This window comes from Saccopteryx leptura, chromosome 1 (assembly GCF_036850995.1).
Source record: "Saccopteryx leptura isolate mSacLep1 chromosome 1, mSacLep1_pri_phased_curated, whole genome shotgun sequence".
In the NCBI taxonomy this organism is placed as follows: Eukaryota; Metazoa; Chordata; class Mammalia; order Chiroptera; family Emballonuridae; genus Saccopteryx; species Saccopteryx leptura.
Window position 1 is genome coordinate 119015746 of NC_089503.1, and position 17184 is coordinate 119032929.

Here is a 17184-nt window from a genome sequence, read left to right on the forward strand (position 1 = left end):
TTTTTTTGTGTATGTGTGACATAGACAGAGAGAGGACAGATAGGGACAGACAGACAGGAAAGGAGAGAGATGAGAAGAATCAATTCTTCGCTGAGGCACCTTAGTTGTTCATTGGTTGTGTTGTCATATGTGTTTTGACAGGGGGCTACAGCAGACTGAGTGACCCCTTGCTCAACATAGCGACCTTGGGCTCAAGGCAGCGACTATGGGGTCATGTCTATGATCCCATGCTCAAGCTAGCAACACCGCACTCAAGCTGGTGAGCCTGTGCTCAAGCCAGTGACCTCAGGGTTTAGGGCCTGGATCCTCCACTTCCCAGTCCATGCTCTATCCACTGCATCATCACCTGGTTAGGCAACAAGTTAAGAACTTTTAAAATAGGCATTATTTTAAAATATTTAGATGCTTCTTAGAAGAAGACACTAAGAATGGAAATTCTGATATCAAGATAGTATATATGCTTTATAATAATTTATAATAGAACCAGGATATTACTTCAGTCATTAATGTTCTTGGATACTATAGAAACAGAAATAAAGGATATTTATTCCTTTTCAAGGCTTCGGTTCATTTGGATACACTGGAGGCAACTAAATCACTTTACTAAAAGGCCCCCCATGGCAGAGCATTTCTCCTGCTGCAAACGTTTCTTGTTTTTTTTTTTTTTTTTTTTTTTTCATTTTTCTGAAGCTGGAAACAGGGAGAGACAGTCAGACAGACTCCCGCATGCGCCCGACCGGGATCCACCCGGCACACCCACCAGGGGCGGTGCTCTGCCCCCCAGGGGGCGATGCTCTGCCCATCCTGGGCGTCGCCATATTGCGACCAGAGCCACTCTAGCGCCTGAGGCAGAGGCCACAGAGCCATGCCCAGCGCCCGGGCCATCTTTGCTCCAATGGAGCCTTGGCTGCGGGAGGGGAAGAGAGAGACAGAGAGGAAAGCGCGGCGGAGGGGTGGAGAAGCAAATGGGCGCTTCTCCTATGTGCCCTGGCCGGGAGTCGAACCCGGGTCCTCCGCACGTTTCTTATACTTCATAAGATAGTATTACTCTGGTCTCAGTGACTCTGGATTTCTGACACATTTGGTGGCCTGAATGTTCTTTTAAGGTTACCTAGTAACATCAGCTCTCTTGACCCTACCCAATTTTCAAATAACTAACGTGATAAGTGCCCTGGAGCTACAATGTAACTCATATTGTGTGAAAACAAGAAACAAGAAAATGCTACATAAAGTTCTTTCCTTTTTCTGCCCTCTGAGACTAGTTCAAAGTGGATAAGCCCAAGGATAGGGACACATTGTGACCAGAAGTTTTGTTCCTTGAGTCTCTAGCTTCTGCTAACAGTCTGAGAACTCAAAAGTTACCAATGTGTCCCTGCCCCACACCTTGGTTGGTTAGACTGCGGTCCCCATATGCAAAAGTTATGGGTTCATATCCCAGGTAGGGCACATGCAAAAATATATCTATGTTTCTGTTTCTCCCTTCTTCTCTCTCTAAAATCAATAAAAATTAAAATAAAATAAAAAACCCAGATGCTTCCCACAACTAATTTATTACATATTAATTACTATCTAAGATTTTATCTTCTGATCTTCAAAATACTAATTAAATGGCTGAAAAATAGTTATTCATTTAATTTAATAATTATAATATAAACTTGTATATGTGTATATATTTACAACTGGTTGGATAGGCAAATAATAGTTGAGTTCTTTAGTTATATCAGTTACATCCATTTATTTTTAATTACAACCCAGATTCTATTGATAGATGTGACCGTTTCAAATATAAAAGAGATTTAGATCTGTAAAGTCAAATGTTGTTACTAGCTTCAAAGATCTAAAATAATTCCTGCTGGGCAGCACTATTATATCTTTATTCTTTATAAATGGATTGCCTCTGGAAGAGGTAATTTCACAAGTGACACTGGAGTGCTACAACTTTTAAAGTTTCTTCTTGTAGTTTGTTTTAGAGGAAAGGATATAAAAATCAGTGCTATTATTGAGCATTGCATTTGTCCTCCTATAAGTGATTCTTTGTGAGTGGGCATGCCTCAAGAAATGTAATACTTTTCCTAAGTACATATAGCTCGCCCCTGGTTTTCCAATTTGTTCCCAGCTTAGAAAGTAACACCACTAAATCTCATTCAGCCCCCCAAAATAATAGAGCATCTATGGTGCAGAAGTAGCTGACCTGGGTTTAAATCTGCTTATGAGTTCTGTAATCGTGGGGTCTTCTCATCTGTTAATAGGCATAATTATGTTTCACAACTCAGCATATTGTTGTGAAAAATAAATATTAACATGTGCAAAGATGCACATCATTTTTTTTTAAACAATTCAATCACCATCAAAAAGTATCGGCACTTTATTTCTGTTTATATCTCTGCCTGTGCTGATACCATCGGGGATACTCCAAGAGTCGTCTTTATACATGTACTTAGAGTTTGTGAATGAAGGCTTGTTTAATTCAAACTACATCTGCTTCAGAAAAATGAGTATCTATCCACCAACCAAGGGAAGGACTCAACAGAGATTAGCACTGTTTTAACAACTATATGGCAACCAACTTCAAGAAAACCTGGTGACCACAGCTCCATTGCCAGGACCAGGATTCTGTGGTCTTGTGGAGGCAGCGGAGTCCCACACAAGAGAGAAAAATAACAGGCCTTTTGTTTTTGTTTTTTTTTTTTTTCCTTTTGTCCACTGGAATAATCTTGTAAAATATTTGCATGCTCTTCCAGAGACTATCCAAGTTAGAGCAGTTACCAAAAAAAATGTCTTCTATTCAACATCAGCAATGCAATATACACTTAAGCTAAAATCGGCTAAAAGCTACACAGAGCAAACACTTCATTTCTCTTTTCTTCACAAGATAATAAATTGTTTTGTGTTTCTGACCTAGAAGTAAACACTTAAGAGCTTCTTGACAATTTCCCTTTCAATACAAAGAAATGCATTAAGCAATGCCCAGGCACAAATGCTGACTTTTTCCGACACCTATAAGAGACAAGACAATAATAATGGGTTTTGTTGCTTTCTTATCTGGGAAACATACTAAGTTAGTTACTTTCAATAGGTGCATAAGACTGTATACTTTAATATATATGGAGTAGAATAATTTCCATGAAGTTATATGCAATATAATACCCTAAAAAGAGAGAGATTAAAAATTATAATACAAGGGGAAAACTCAGGAATTAAGAATATCTTCTCTGGGAGATCAGTCAAAGGAATGTTGGAAGGATCATTCCAAAAAGCGAATATGTGTTTCATATTACTAAAAATAAGAGGATTGGGTCTACACAAGAGATATTTGTTGGCTGAGAGCTTTATGGAAACCCAAGGTAGTGATGATTAAAGATTTATGAAAGGATGTTTAATAGCAATATAAAAATTAAAGTCTGGAGATAATTTTCTGGAAAAAAACATAGAGAACTTGTTGTTTCTATAAACTTCCTGTTTCTAACCAAAAATTACAGTATAATGACATGTTTTTACATGAGAGCATTCAGATAGTGAATATATAAACAAGGTTTTTTTAATAACAAAACTTTACATAGATAATGACAGAAAAAAAAGCCACTAAATCATCTTTACACCATTTATTAAATCTATTGGCAAACTTGTGTTTGTCTAATAGTTTAATTAGAACTTGCATTATGTTAAGCATTTAATGCCATAAAAATATACCACAATTGAAAAGGGATAAATTCTATGTTTTGCTTCATTAAATAATTATTTTTATTTAAGGGATATCCATTTCTTTCTCTGTTTAATTAAAGTTGAGACATTAAGATATTTTGAAATTAAAGCATTGGAAATATCTGTGTTTCAGCTTTGTTAGTCTGAATATAAAGATGTAAAATGACAGTACAACAGACTTAGAGTGACATCTATTGAACAATCAAATTCTTCCTCTAGTATTAAATATAAAAGAACAAAGTACTTATATTTGAAAAGCAGAAGAAAAATAACTTTCTTGTGTTTCCAAACAGATTTAAAATATGAAATTTGAAAGCAGGTACCACATTTCCCCATATATAAGATGCTCCCATGTATAAGATATATCTTAATTTGGGGCCCAAAATTTGAAAAAAAAAATGTATTACATAACGTTATTGAAATTAGGATTTATTTATCATAAAATTCATACAACTCCTCATTTGTGCAAGAAAGCAAGACATGCAAAATAAAAAACATCAACAACCACTGTATAAGACCAGTTTTTAGACCCCAAATTTTTCGAAAAAGTGTGTGTCTTATACATGGGGAAACATGGTAATTAGGTATTTTTATTTAATGTAAGAATAAATAGCTCAACAAGAATCTTGATTTTGTCGACACATCACAAAATGTAAATTATTGCCAAATCATGCTGCCAATATTTACTCATGATTTTCTTCAATTTCAGTAAAGTTTAAGGGAACATGTCTTTAAGAAAAAAAATATTTTGTTATCATTAGCAGCCAACAAGTAAGAAATGCAAATATAAAAAGACTGAATAAAGTTCTAGAAGCCTGACCAGGTGGTGGTGCAGTGGATAGAGCATTGACCTGGTATGTTGAAGACAAACCCTGAAGACACTGACTTGAGCACAGGCTCATCTGGCTTGAGTGTAGGCTCACCAGCTTGAGTGTGAGGTTGCTGGCTTGAGTGTGGGATTGTAGAAAAGATCCCATGGTCACTGACTTGAGTCTAAGGTTGCTGGCTTGAGCAAGGGGTCACTCACTCTGCTGTAGCTCCCTAGTTAAGGCACACATGATAAAGCAATTAATGAACAACTAAGATGCCGCAACAAAGAATTAATGCACCTCATCTCTCTCCCTTCCTGTCTGTCTGTCCCTGACTGTCACTATCTCTCTCTCACTAAAAAAAAAGAAAAAAAGAAAATTCAAGAAAAGAATGAGACAGAGCAGCCATATTTATGAAAGAAAGCAATATTAGAAGACTTCTGGTAGAAAAAAATAGAAACAGAAAATTTTTAAAGTTTACAAAGTTAAAATAAAACATCATGCAAAAACTGAAATAATTTTTAAATTATTCATAAAATATACATATTGGCTATTAAAAATTGATAACAGACAAACATATGACATGGGAAAATGACTAGTACAAAAATATTAAATATATTTAATGTTACTGAAATATATAGGTTAATGAAAACTTTTCAGTATTGCACTAAAAATTTTTAACATATATTCTCATTTAATCAACCAAATAATCCCAAATATGGATGTATGTTAGGTTAGTTGACAAAGACACTATGGTGACTTGAGCATAAAGGGCCAGCTTCAAATCACAAGGCAGGATGACCTTATGAGACTTGGACTTCAAAGATCATCCCAATACCCTTTATACCACACAACTCCCATTTAGAGGAAATATTACATTATTTAAAGGCTGAATGCACTTAGAAAATTTGGCATGTATAATGCCAGTGGCCGAGGCCAAGTGGGTTCACATTGGATTCGGGCAGACAGTAGAGAAACTGTAGAGCCAGAAAGCATGGGGCCATTCCCGTTTAACAAAGTCTCACAACGGCGGACAAGCACACAAGCAGGGTGAAACCACTTCTAGTATGTCATGACTTTGGAGCAATTATCTACATTCTTAAACTGAACAATAAAATTGCTAAGTTTTAAAACAATTTGTGTTATGTTTAATTGATTAATCTATCTATAATATTATCTTTAACATTTAAAGCTTTTTAAAAATATTCTATTGGTACACATTGATTTTTTGGCATGAGTTTATGATTGTAAATTATGGAAGGAATTATGGAAGGATCCAGCCAAATTCTGTTTATGATACTTTTATTGCTCATCAATAATGTATCATATTGATAATAATGTATCTTAAGAAAAACTTTATATCAATAGTATCACAGTCTGGCAGGCACAGAATTGTTCTAAGTTTTTTTGAAGGTAAGTAGAGAAAGAATTGATCTTTCTATAATGTTCTTAACCAACATAAAATATCAGTGTAGATAAATCCTTACTCTAATTCTCAGGATGGTGTTACAGTTGTATGTGTGTTGATTAAATTTTAATATGCTTTTTAAAATTCTGGAACCATATAATATTAATTTTAAATTTTGTCACTTTCTAGATGAGCAAATTCTCTGCCAACATGATGTATTAATTAAATTATTATTTTTATTTTTTCATCAGCAAGCAAGTTTTCAAACAATGTCTCTGAATCAAATTTATTTGTGAGGATAATTTATTTGTGAAAATTTTTCCTAGAAAGCTTGTAAATTTTTGAGGGTGTTTGTAATATCACAGCATGAGTTGGGAAATGGAGGGCGTGATGCGACCTCTAGAGGTAACAGCAATCATTTATCCTAAGAAGCTCTGTCATGTTGAGTAAATAGAATAATTAGTAACAATTTCTTGAGCCCCTAATCTACCCCATACACTATTCTATATGCTTCATTTATGTCTTAGTTTACTTAATCCTCTTTATATATATTTTATATCAAAGGGAACTAAGACACACATTTCAAGTTATTTGCCTACAATTCTATAGCTAGAGTTGGGAATAAGGCTTCTCATACTCAATTCAATCATTACACTGCTGCCTCTGTAGGTTTCCATGGTGCTAAGTTTTATCAGTTCTTTGTTATGGGTGTATATTTACTCATGTTATCATCACAGAGGTGTCTTTGCTGACCCCCCCCCACACACACACACACTCTGTTTATAACTCCATTATTTTTGAACCTCTGTTGCCCATTAGTAAGATCGGAAGAGTTTTACAGGTCTCTCCATGATGTATTTCTGTGTGTTTGAGTACATGTGCGTGCTCTTCTGACATATGTGAAGATTTAGTAAAACTTCCCCCTCTAGGTAGGCACTCATGTGCTTCTATCTGTGCTCTACTCCCATACCATGTAAACAAGAAATTTTCTATGGAAATTGCCTTCAAGACATGCAGTAAGACATAGACCTCCCATAATCTCAGATCTCCAAACTATATGGAGATTTTATTATCCTTATCCTTTGGAATTGATACCAGGAGTGAACCCTATCACAGAGACCCTTTCCAAAGAATCATTTATCTTCCCACTCTTCTTAGGAATTTTTCTCACGTGCATGTGTGTATGTGTTTGTGTTGTGGTGTGTGATAAGATAGAGGACTGGTGGCTGTGCCTCAGCAGACATTTTTCCTGAATCATTTTTAAAAATGGACTCCACTTTATTAAAGCTTAACATTCAGTGGTTTATGGAATTGTTCTCTAGTTGACACGATAAATTTCTATGGAGAAGTGGGTTGTTACAAAGTTAAAGATTCCCAGGGGTTGAGGGAATAGCAAATACAATAGGGGTAAACATAGCAAAATACTATTTTCTATACCCAAAGAATTTCAGGGGGTTTGGGTCCAAATTCTTACCTCTTAATTACTTGTGATTGCTAACATATATTACAGATATCTTAAAAATATATTATAGTCATCTTAAAAATATCTATATCCTGCCCTCTTTCCGTCCAATATTAATCTGCTTATTTTTACTGCAGTGATAGTCTCTAATATGTTATACAGGAGACTTATCTTTATTTCTGCTCTCTAAAACACTACAAAATCACCATGAAGGATTAGATAAAATATTCTCCACTCCAACTTGTTACTTTGTCTTCTCTGGGCTCATCCTCTTTTTCTAAAGCTTTATCTGATGTTGTTTGTTTATATTTCTCATTCTTATATTACATACCCACACTGCTATTTAGAAGGAAAGGGGACTTGTTTATTATTTATTTTAAAGAGACAAAAAGAAGAAGTGAGAAAGAGAGAGAGCGAAAAAAGCATTAATTTATTGTTCCACTTAATTGTGCATTCACTGGTCACTTCCCGTATATGTACTAACCAGTGATCAAACCCACAACCTTGGTGTTTCAAGACAACACTGTAACCAACTGAGCTAACCGGCCAGGACTAAATTTCTGATTCTTTATTAAATCCTCCAATATCTAAGACTCTTCCTTGAGGAAAAGTGGAGGAAAATTTAAATTGAGTGGCCCGTACAATGGTCTACTCAAATCACCTATTATTCTTGGGCCGCATTTGGCCTCTTTTACCCTCTACTTTTTGGGTGAGTTTTTGAATGTCAGATACATAGACATATTTATTTGTTGTCTGTTAAATGATAGACTGAATCATATTTTAAAATTTTTAAGAGTTTACCTGAGCAAAAATTGATTGAAATCCAGCAGCACTGAACTGGAAGTGGTTGAGTCCTCGGCTGAGAAGACCCAGGACAAAGACATAAAGAGACAGTGGGGAGCAAAGGAAGGAAATCTTTGGTGCCAAGTGAAAGCCAATTGGCTGTTTCTGATTCGTTGTCTTTAGCTTTTTGATTTTTGTCACCCTGAGGTATGCACAGACTTCAATTTCATTTTACTTATGTAAGCTGCCACGACATTAGAGTCTCCTCTATCCGAGCATCCTTGTACAAGTAATGTAAGATAGCTATAATACCTAAATTCTGGGGTAGCAAAATAGCCCTGATGCAAGCATACTTTTTCCAAACCAAAAAGGAAAAGAAAAAAAAGAATGGTTCATACTTGCAAACATACAGATTAATATAATTAATGGAGTTTCAACTGATCTTTTAATTGCAACATCAAGTATGACTAAAGAGATAAACATAAGCTGGATGGCCCCAACGCAGACTGTATTCTTTTCCCAGAAGTCCAGAGTACACTTAGCAGGCCAGAAATATTTCTCTTGCCATCAGAGTGAACTGACTCAAATGTTATTGGTGAGATTGGATGGAAGTGGGAAGAGGAACACTAGTTGCTTAGCACAATCATAGTGTTTTTCTGTCTTGATCAAAAATGATTGAGTGATTTTTCTAAACAAATGGAAACAATTTATGTTTCACAGTGCATGTACATATAGTTTTAGTAAAAATTTTATATCAAATCAAAATCTAGCCTGACCAGGAGGTGGCGCAGTGGATGGAGCATCTGATAGGACTCAGAGGACCCAGGTTTGAAACCCTGAGGTCGCCAGCTTAAGTGTGGGCTCATCTGGCTTGAGCACAGGCTCACCAGCTTGAATTAGAGGTCAATGGCTTGAGCATGAAGTCATAAACAGGACCCCATATTCACTGGCCTGAGTCCAAGGTCACTGGCTTGAGCAAGGGGTCACTTGCTCAGCTGTAGTCCCTGGTCAAGGTACATATGAGAAAGCAATCACTGAACAAATAAGGAGCTGCAATGAAGAATTGATGCTTCTCATCTCTCCTTCTTCCTGTTTGTATTTATCTGTCCCTCTCTCTGACTCTCTCTTTCTCTATCAAAAAACAAAACAAAACAAAACAAAAAAACAATTAAGATCTCATAATCTTTTAGGAAGTTCTTCTAAGGGCAGAAAGACATGCAGAATTTTCTTCCTATGGAGCTACAGTTGTTTGGTTTCTGAAGTGAAGACTTTCCTGCTTGCTGTTAACAAGTTTTCCATGGCCAATTGACAAATATATATTTCATGAGTTACTATGAGCAAGGATCTTTTGTTTATCACAGTATTTACGAAGGATGTTAAAGCACTATTCATTAAGTTTTAAGATGTAAGCAGCTTGGAACATTCATTTTAAATGATAAGCAATTTAGAAGATTTTTGTGATTTTGCATTTTACAGACTGGAAAAGTGAACTTCAGATTATCCAAGAGTTCGGAAGGTAGAAATAATCTAGGCTCTTGGATTTCCAAGTCCCGCTTTTCTAGTCTTTAAAAAATGCCCAGTGGAGGATGAGATGCGTTTCTCATGGACCCAGCGGGGAGTGTGTTTTCTTCCCGCAGGCCAGGGTCAGTGTGGTTGCTGGTTTTCACAGACTGAATTCAGATGAGGTGGTTGGTCTGCATTCTGCTTTGTTTCTAGGCACAGAAGCGATTTCATGCACTTATCCTTTTTTTTTCTGCCTGTCTGGTTTCCATGGAAATGCAGGCCTCTTGGAAACAGCAAAGCCTTGCACCTCATGCACAGGCAGCATGTGTTATTTTTGGAGCTACTGAGCAGTGAATGTATCCTAAAATGTCAGCGTGAGCAGGTCCTGGTAGGGGCAGAAAACGATGCAGAGAGAAGGTACAATGTCCAATTTTCTTATTTCAAAAAGAACTTCACCTCCAGCGGGGTTACAGATTATCTGTCATTCTATAAGAAATACAAGATTTATCTTGGTAAACATTAATCTAGACAGAGAAAAGGAAAATATATAGTAGGGTAAAACTTTTGACAGGTTTTTGTGGTTTAACCAAATTTTTATTTAATGTGTGCTCAGTAATTATAGAGATGTACCCTTTATAAAGTCAAGGTATAAATAAAATTATTATAAAATTTATATCTATCCACTTCTCCACCAGAATATATAATTTCATGGGAAAAAAAATCTTAATGCAAGTTAAAATCTATTTCTCCTACTCCACACATCCTCTTTCAAAAGAAAATAAAATTTGAATAACAATTCAAGGGAAAATATTTTTATTAATAAAAGAGATAATTGATAAAACTGGTTGTATTATGTAATGAAAAGCAATTTTGAGTTTGAACTATATATGGAGGAAGAACTTATTTTACTTCCTACTTTAAGTTTTAATTCTTTTCTTCTTTTGTGACAGAGACAGAGAGAAGACAGAGGGGCAGAAAGGAGGGAAAGTGATGAGAAGCATCAATTCTTCGTTGAGGCACTTTAGATATTCATTGATAGTTTTTTCATATGTGCCTTGACCATGGGGCTACAGCAGACTGGGTGACCGCTTGCTCAAGCTAGTGACCTTGGGCTCAAGCTGGTGGCTTTGCTCAAACCAGATGAACCTGTGCTCAGGCTGGTGACCTCGGGATCTCGAACCTCAGTCCTCCATATTCCAGTCTGATGCTCTATCCACTACACCACTGCCTGGTCAGGCTAAGTTTTAATTCTTGATATGTTATAACTCTATATTACAACTGATTTTATTTCTACCACAATAGAATTTATTACAACTCATAAAATCATGGGCTTTTGAGAACATCTCGAATATAAAAGTTAATCATAAAAGGATTCACTGATTGCACAGTTAAATTAATCCTCTCTTTGTGCCAGGTAAAATCAAAGATTTTTCCTCAAAAAACTGAAAATAGAACTACCTTATGACCCAGCAATCCCTCTACTGGGTATATACCCCCAAAACTCAGAAACATTGATACGTAAAGACACATGTAGCCCCATGTTCATTGCAGCACTGTTCACAGTGGCCAAGACATGGAAACAACCAAAAAGCCCTTCAATAGAAGACTGGATAAAGAAGATGTGGCACATATACACTATGGAATACTACTCAGCCATAAGAAATGATGACATCAGATCATTTACAGCAAAATGGTGGGATCTTGATAACATTATACGGAGTGAAATAAGTAAATCAGAAAAAAACAAGAACTACATGATTCCATACATTGGTGGAACATAAAAACGAGACTAAGAGACATGGACAAAAGTGTGGTGGTTACCAGGGGTGGGGGGAGGGAGGACGCAGGAGGGAAGGAGGGAGAGAGTTAGGGGGAGGGGGAGGGGCACAGAGAAAACTTGATAGTGGGTGACGGAGGACAATCTGACTCTGGGCGAGGGGTATGCAACATAATTGAATGACAAGATAACCTAGACATGTTTTCTTTGAATATATGTACCCTGATTTATTAATGTCATCCCATTAACATTAATAAAAATTTATTTTAAAAAAATCAAAGATTTATCCAAAGCAAATTTTTTTAAAGATTTTTCTTTTTTTGATATGCTCACCATTAAATTTATTTAATACATCATAAACATTAAAAATAATAAATAATATAAAATGTACTTTGAGATAAACAAATAATTGTATATTGAGGAAAATTTTCACTATAGCCTTGCTTATGCTCATAGAGAAGAGTGAAGCTAAAAGATTTGGGGAAAAAATGTAATTTGGTTCAAACACAAACGACAAAAATGTATATCCACACAAATCACTTTATAACTTTGTGTTGTTTCCCCAGGCAATGAGAGGGCAAATTTGCAAATGAAACGAGAAATACCTTAGTTCCAAAGGGAAAGGAGAAAAGAAAACTTTTATTCCAAGCTAGAGGTAAAAGTTTTTGTTTAACCATAGCAATGGAATGAGAAGGTTAAAATGTGGCCCTGGCTGGTTTGCTCAATGGTAGAGCATCAACCCAGCATGTAGAAGTCCCGGGTTTGATTCTTAATCAGGGCACACAGGAGAAGCAACCATCTACTTCTCCACTCCTCCCCCTTCTCTTTCTCTTTCTTCTCTCTCTTTCTCACTCTCCCACAGGCATGGCTCAACAGTTTGAGAAAGTTGGCCCTGGGCTCAGAGGATGGCTCCATGGCCTTGTTTCAGATGCTAAAATGGCTCAGCTGCTGAGCAACAGAGAAGCAGCCCCAGCTTGGCAGTGCATCCCCATAGACGGCTTGCCTGATGGATTCCAGTTGGGGCACATGTGGGAGCCTGTCTCTGCCTCCTCAAATCTCACTTTATAATAATAATAATAATAATAATAATAATAATAATAATAATAATAAAAAGAAGGTAAAATTGTGACAACAAACAAATTGAAATACTTTATTGTTCTAAAAAGGGAAAAAAGGAATATGTAATTGGTAAACCAAAATCAGAATCATATACAATGAATCTAAGAAGGTTATAAACTACAACAAACAGATTTTTTCCAGGTTTGAGATATAATTGATATATATAACATTGTGTAAATTACAATAAACATATATAAAAGTAAGGTATAGATAAGTAGTAATAAATTTCAACCAAGAATACCTTCTTCAGATGAGTTTTATATACTTTTCATAAGACACCGGCAAAGCTTTTGATATTATACATTATTTAAAAGTGTGCTTGTTTCTTTAAAATAAAAAAAAATTATCTCGAATTCTTAGGGATAGAAACAAATGCTATTCCCTAAAAATTAGGGCTGCCCATCCCTAATCATAACTCTTGCAGTTCAATATTACAGAGGCTATTTTAGATGGAGGATGATAACACATTATAAATGCCACTGGTGATTCAAATTCCATCTCAGAAAAACTTACACATACATAAAATTTATATAAGCAAAAATGTAAATAATTTTTATGACTCAGTACCACTGATCAAGTTCTCCAACCAAGTTTAATCATACATAAATAATTTTAAAAATGCTCCATTGAATATGTATTGCTGTATTCAAAGCTCAGGTCACCAAGCCCACAGAACTAGGCCCATAGGCTGTCATTTTCATTCTTACCTTGTACAAAATGTTTCTGTTTATACTTGCATTATCTCCTTCTAACCTTCACTATTTACAATTTGTCTATTCCTGTTTATGCATGTATCTAATTGAGACTGACAACTGAGAAAAAGAAATGGGATGTTTAGAAATCACAAGCCATTCCTTTAAATTTAATTTTTCTGATAAGTATCATCACCCAGCTTAAAAATTTCCAGTGTTTGCTACTGAATAGTGACAAATTTTGAAAATGTCCAGCCACAAATACATTTTTACTTTTTTTTTTACCTTATTTAACATGATGTAAATTGAATTTGGCTTTATATTTAGTGAATTTATGTTTGTTTCTACATTAGAAACAAACTTCACTCTTTCTGTTTGTAAGTGGTCTAATACTTTAAAATCATTTGTTTAATAATTGGCTTGGAAATTTGCCTGAGAATGACGCAATCATTTTCACAGCTTGCTAGCATCTCTTTCAATCTATGCAAATCTAATATTACTGACACCAGCTTAGCAATGATGGTCTGAACTCTTGGAAAGGGCACTGTACTGTGTGATGTGCTCTAAATTTAGAGAAAATCTGAGATCCAACTCTGGAAAGAAAATACAAAAATACTACATCAATCAAATGATTATCTAATAATCAACGATATCCTGGAGTTGAGTTTAGCCAAGGGATGTATTACAGTCTGTTTCATGAATTCTTAAAGGGGCCTTGCTTGTGGACAACAAGGGATTTGCAGAGACTTTAATATCTTGACATTATCATTAAGTCAAGTCAAAGACATATTACATGCTCTACATTTCTATAAATAACATTAGCAGTATGTCTCTAAACTCAGACTCTCCTAACATTACATAATAGCTTTCGTGTGCAGTAACATACTCTTAAAATTATTGACTTTGGGTGAGGGGTATGCAACATAATCAAATGTCAAAATAATTTGGAGATGTTTTCTCTGAACACAGGTACCCTGATTTATTAATATCACCTCATTAAAATTAATTTAAAAATAAATAAATAAAATTATTTTAAAAGGTGGAGCACTGAAGACTTTTAGGGTAGTGCAAGTACTCTGAATGATACTATAAAGGTAGATTCAAGGCATTATACATTGGTCAAAATTCATGGAATGTATAACACCAGTGAACCCTAATATAAATTATGGACTTGGGATGATAATGTGCCAATACAGATTCATCAGTTGCAATAAATGTACCCCTCTGGTAGGGGATGTTGATAATGATGAAGTCCATGCATCTGCAGAGTCAGGACTTACATAGAAAAACTGTGTACCTTGCTCTCAATTTTGCCATACATTTTAGCTGCTCTAAAAAAATAAAGTCAATTTTTAACAATTCTTTTAAACCACTTATAAAAATATGTCTTTTTTCTACACAGAAGTTTAATCCTAGGAGCAAGCAGTAAGTTTTATTTGCTTTTTTGACTAAACCTACAATGTCTATACAAGGCATTGTTTATTGAAGTTTTTCAGTAATGGTTGTTCAAATGATCACTGTTGGCCTTGGCCAGTTGGCTCACCAATAGAGCTTCAGGCTGGTGTGTGGAAGTCCTGGGTTTGATTCACGATCAGAGCACACAGGAGAAGTGACCATCTGCTTCTCCACACCTACCTTCTTCCTTCTCTCTATCTGTCTCTCTCTTTTCCTCTCCCACAACCATGGTTCAAATGGTTAGTCTCAGGCACTAAGGATGGCTCCAAGGTGTTACCTCAGGTGCTAAAATAGCTTGGTTGTTGAGCAATGGAGCAATGTCCCAGATGGGCAGAGCGTTGCCAGGTGGATCCCGATTAGGACACATGCAAGTCAGGACACATGCAGGTGTCTGTCTCTCTGCTCCCTGCTTCCCACTTAATAATAAAAAAATGATTACTGTTTCTTCCAAGCCAGTTTTATGACTTGCAGTCTAATTATTGTTTATAAAACTCAAGTCAAAACGCTATTATGCTTACTCATGCTGTTAATGCACAATATAATTTTTAATCTAATTAGTTATTTATTCTCCAACTGTTGCATTAGAATTTCAGCATCCTCTTTATTTTATTACATTTTTATCAATAAAGATGGTCTATTTACTCACAAAAGAACAGCCCAGAGATAGGCAGTTTAAGAAAGATAAATCAAACGCATCATATTTATCAGAGATGCTAGAACCTGAGTTTCTGGTTGTAATCTATGTTTGACTTCTACTCTCAAGATCACTTCCTATTTCAAGATGCCTGCTGAAGCCATCAGGTCATCTTTCAGGCCAAAATAAGATATTTTATAAACCTCTTCTTGAAAGACTGAGCATTTTCAAAAGCCTCATACAACTCATCTGCTTAGATTTCATTGTTCAGAATTTACTGACATAGCCACATCAAGCTACAAGCAGGATGAGAAGTATAATCTTATTTTAGCAACATGGCTCCAAAAATTAGAGCTCTGTTACTAGGTAGAAAAGTGATTTGGTATTAGGTTAAGCATAGTAATCTGTGCCTCACCAGTCCCTGACCATACCTGAGAATCTCAAATGCATGCCCGCCTGCTTTAACAAACCAGTGCACAAACACTCATGACACTTGCCTGTCCTGTTCTAGATTCTTTCCTATTGAAATCTGATATCCTGGAAGTCCTTCCCTGACATCATCGTGCCATTCATTGCACCATGAAAGTGTGAACTTCAATGTCAAACCCGAAGTGGTCTATATTCAAGTGATCATGAAAGCCACTCATTGTCCAGGTTCCACCACAGATCTGATTTCTGAGGTGAATTGATGTAAATGGTCTCTGCCCTAATTTAATGCTGCTGTTTATAATTTGGACACAAAGTCAAACTTTTCATGCTCAAGGTCTTGGAAATTTCTTATGAAAGTCTCTGACCATGCCTAAATTCCTTCCCCTCCAAGGCTCTACTAGAGCCCAACAATCTAGATGCTGTTTTGAAATCAGGCTCCTTCTCTACCCTCCTCCTCAATCCTCCTTTGACCAAAATAAACATTCTTTTGTCAAATTTGACATTAGACAATGTCAATTCTGAAAGATGGAGTTGAGACTGACTCCTCTTGAATTCTGGTAAGATTTCCCACTGAGAGCATTTCCTTGTTATTTTCTCTGGAATCTAAATGGGTACCTAATTCCTTCCAAACCATGCCTGATTTTTCCACAAAAGTTATCTGACAGGTCATAAAGCAAAGTCTATAAATAAACATAATCTACTATGTGTTAAAGTTCAAACATCAAATTGGAAGGAGACTGTCATATGATTAGATTTTAGAGGCGGATATAAACAAAGAAGACATATTCATTCTATTGATATACATAGGCAATTAGAAAAACAAAAATGAATCCAAGAACCTAAAAATATGTTCCTTTTTAAATGTTTTAATGTTTTGAATGACTATGTTTAATCTCATAAGGCATTTTTTAGTTATAATCATGGGTCATGTATACTTTGGCATGGATGGAGTAAACTGTTTATTACTATGGGAAAATCCACCAAGAGACTTGATTCCTTATAACCAAGTTTTCAACCCTAACTCATATCAGCAAAAAGGTTTTGAAGATAAATTCAGATAGAAAGATAAATATATTAAAAACAATAACCTTTATATTTAAGGAATGGTACTCTATAGGGTCAGATGCCTGAGTTCAAATAGCTACTCAAACTCTCATGGGCTTTGTGATTCTGGAAAAAGTAATTAATCTCCATGTTCCTCAGTTTTTCAATTTAGGAAGCAGAAATAATAACATTATATAACTTTTTAATTATTACCCATAAATATCTTAAAACAGTGGCTGGTATATATAAAGTGTTCCTTAGTTGTTAGCTACTATTGTGATTAATTTGAAAAAGACTTCAGAGCACAATAAAAAGAATTGCAATTTGATACTTATTAGCAGAGCACTTGAACCAACTTTTTGATTGC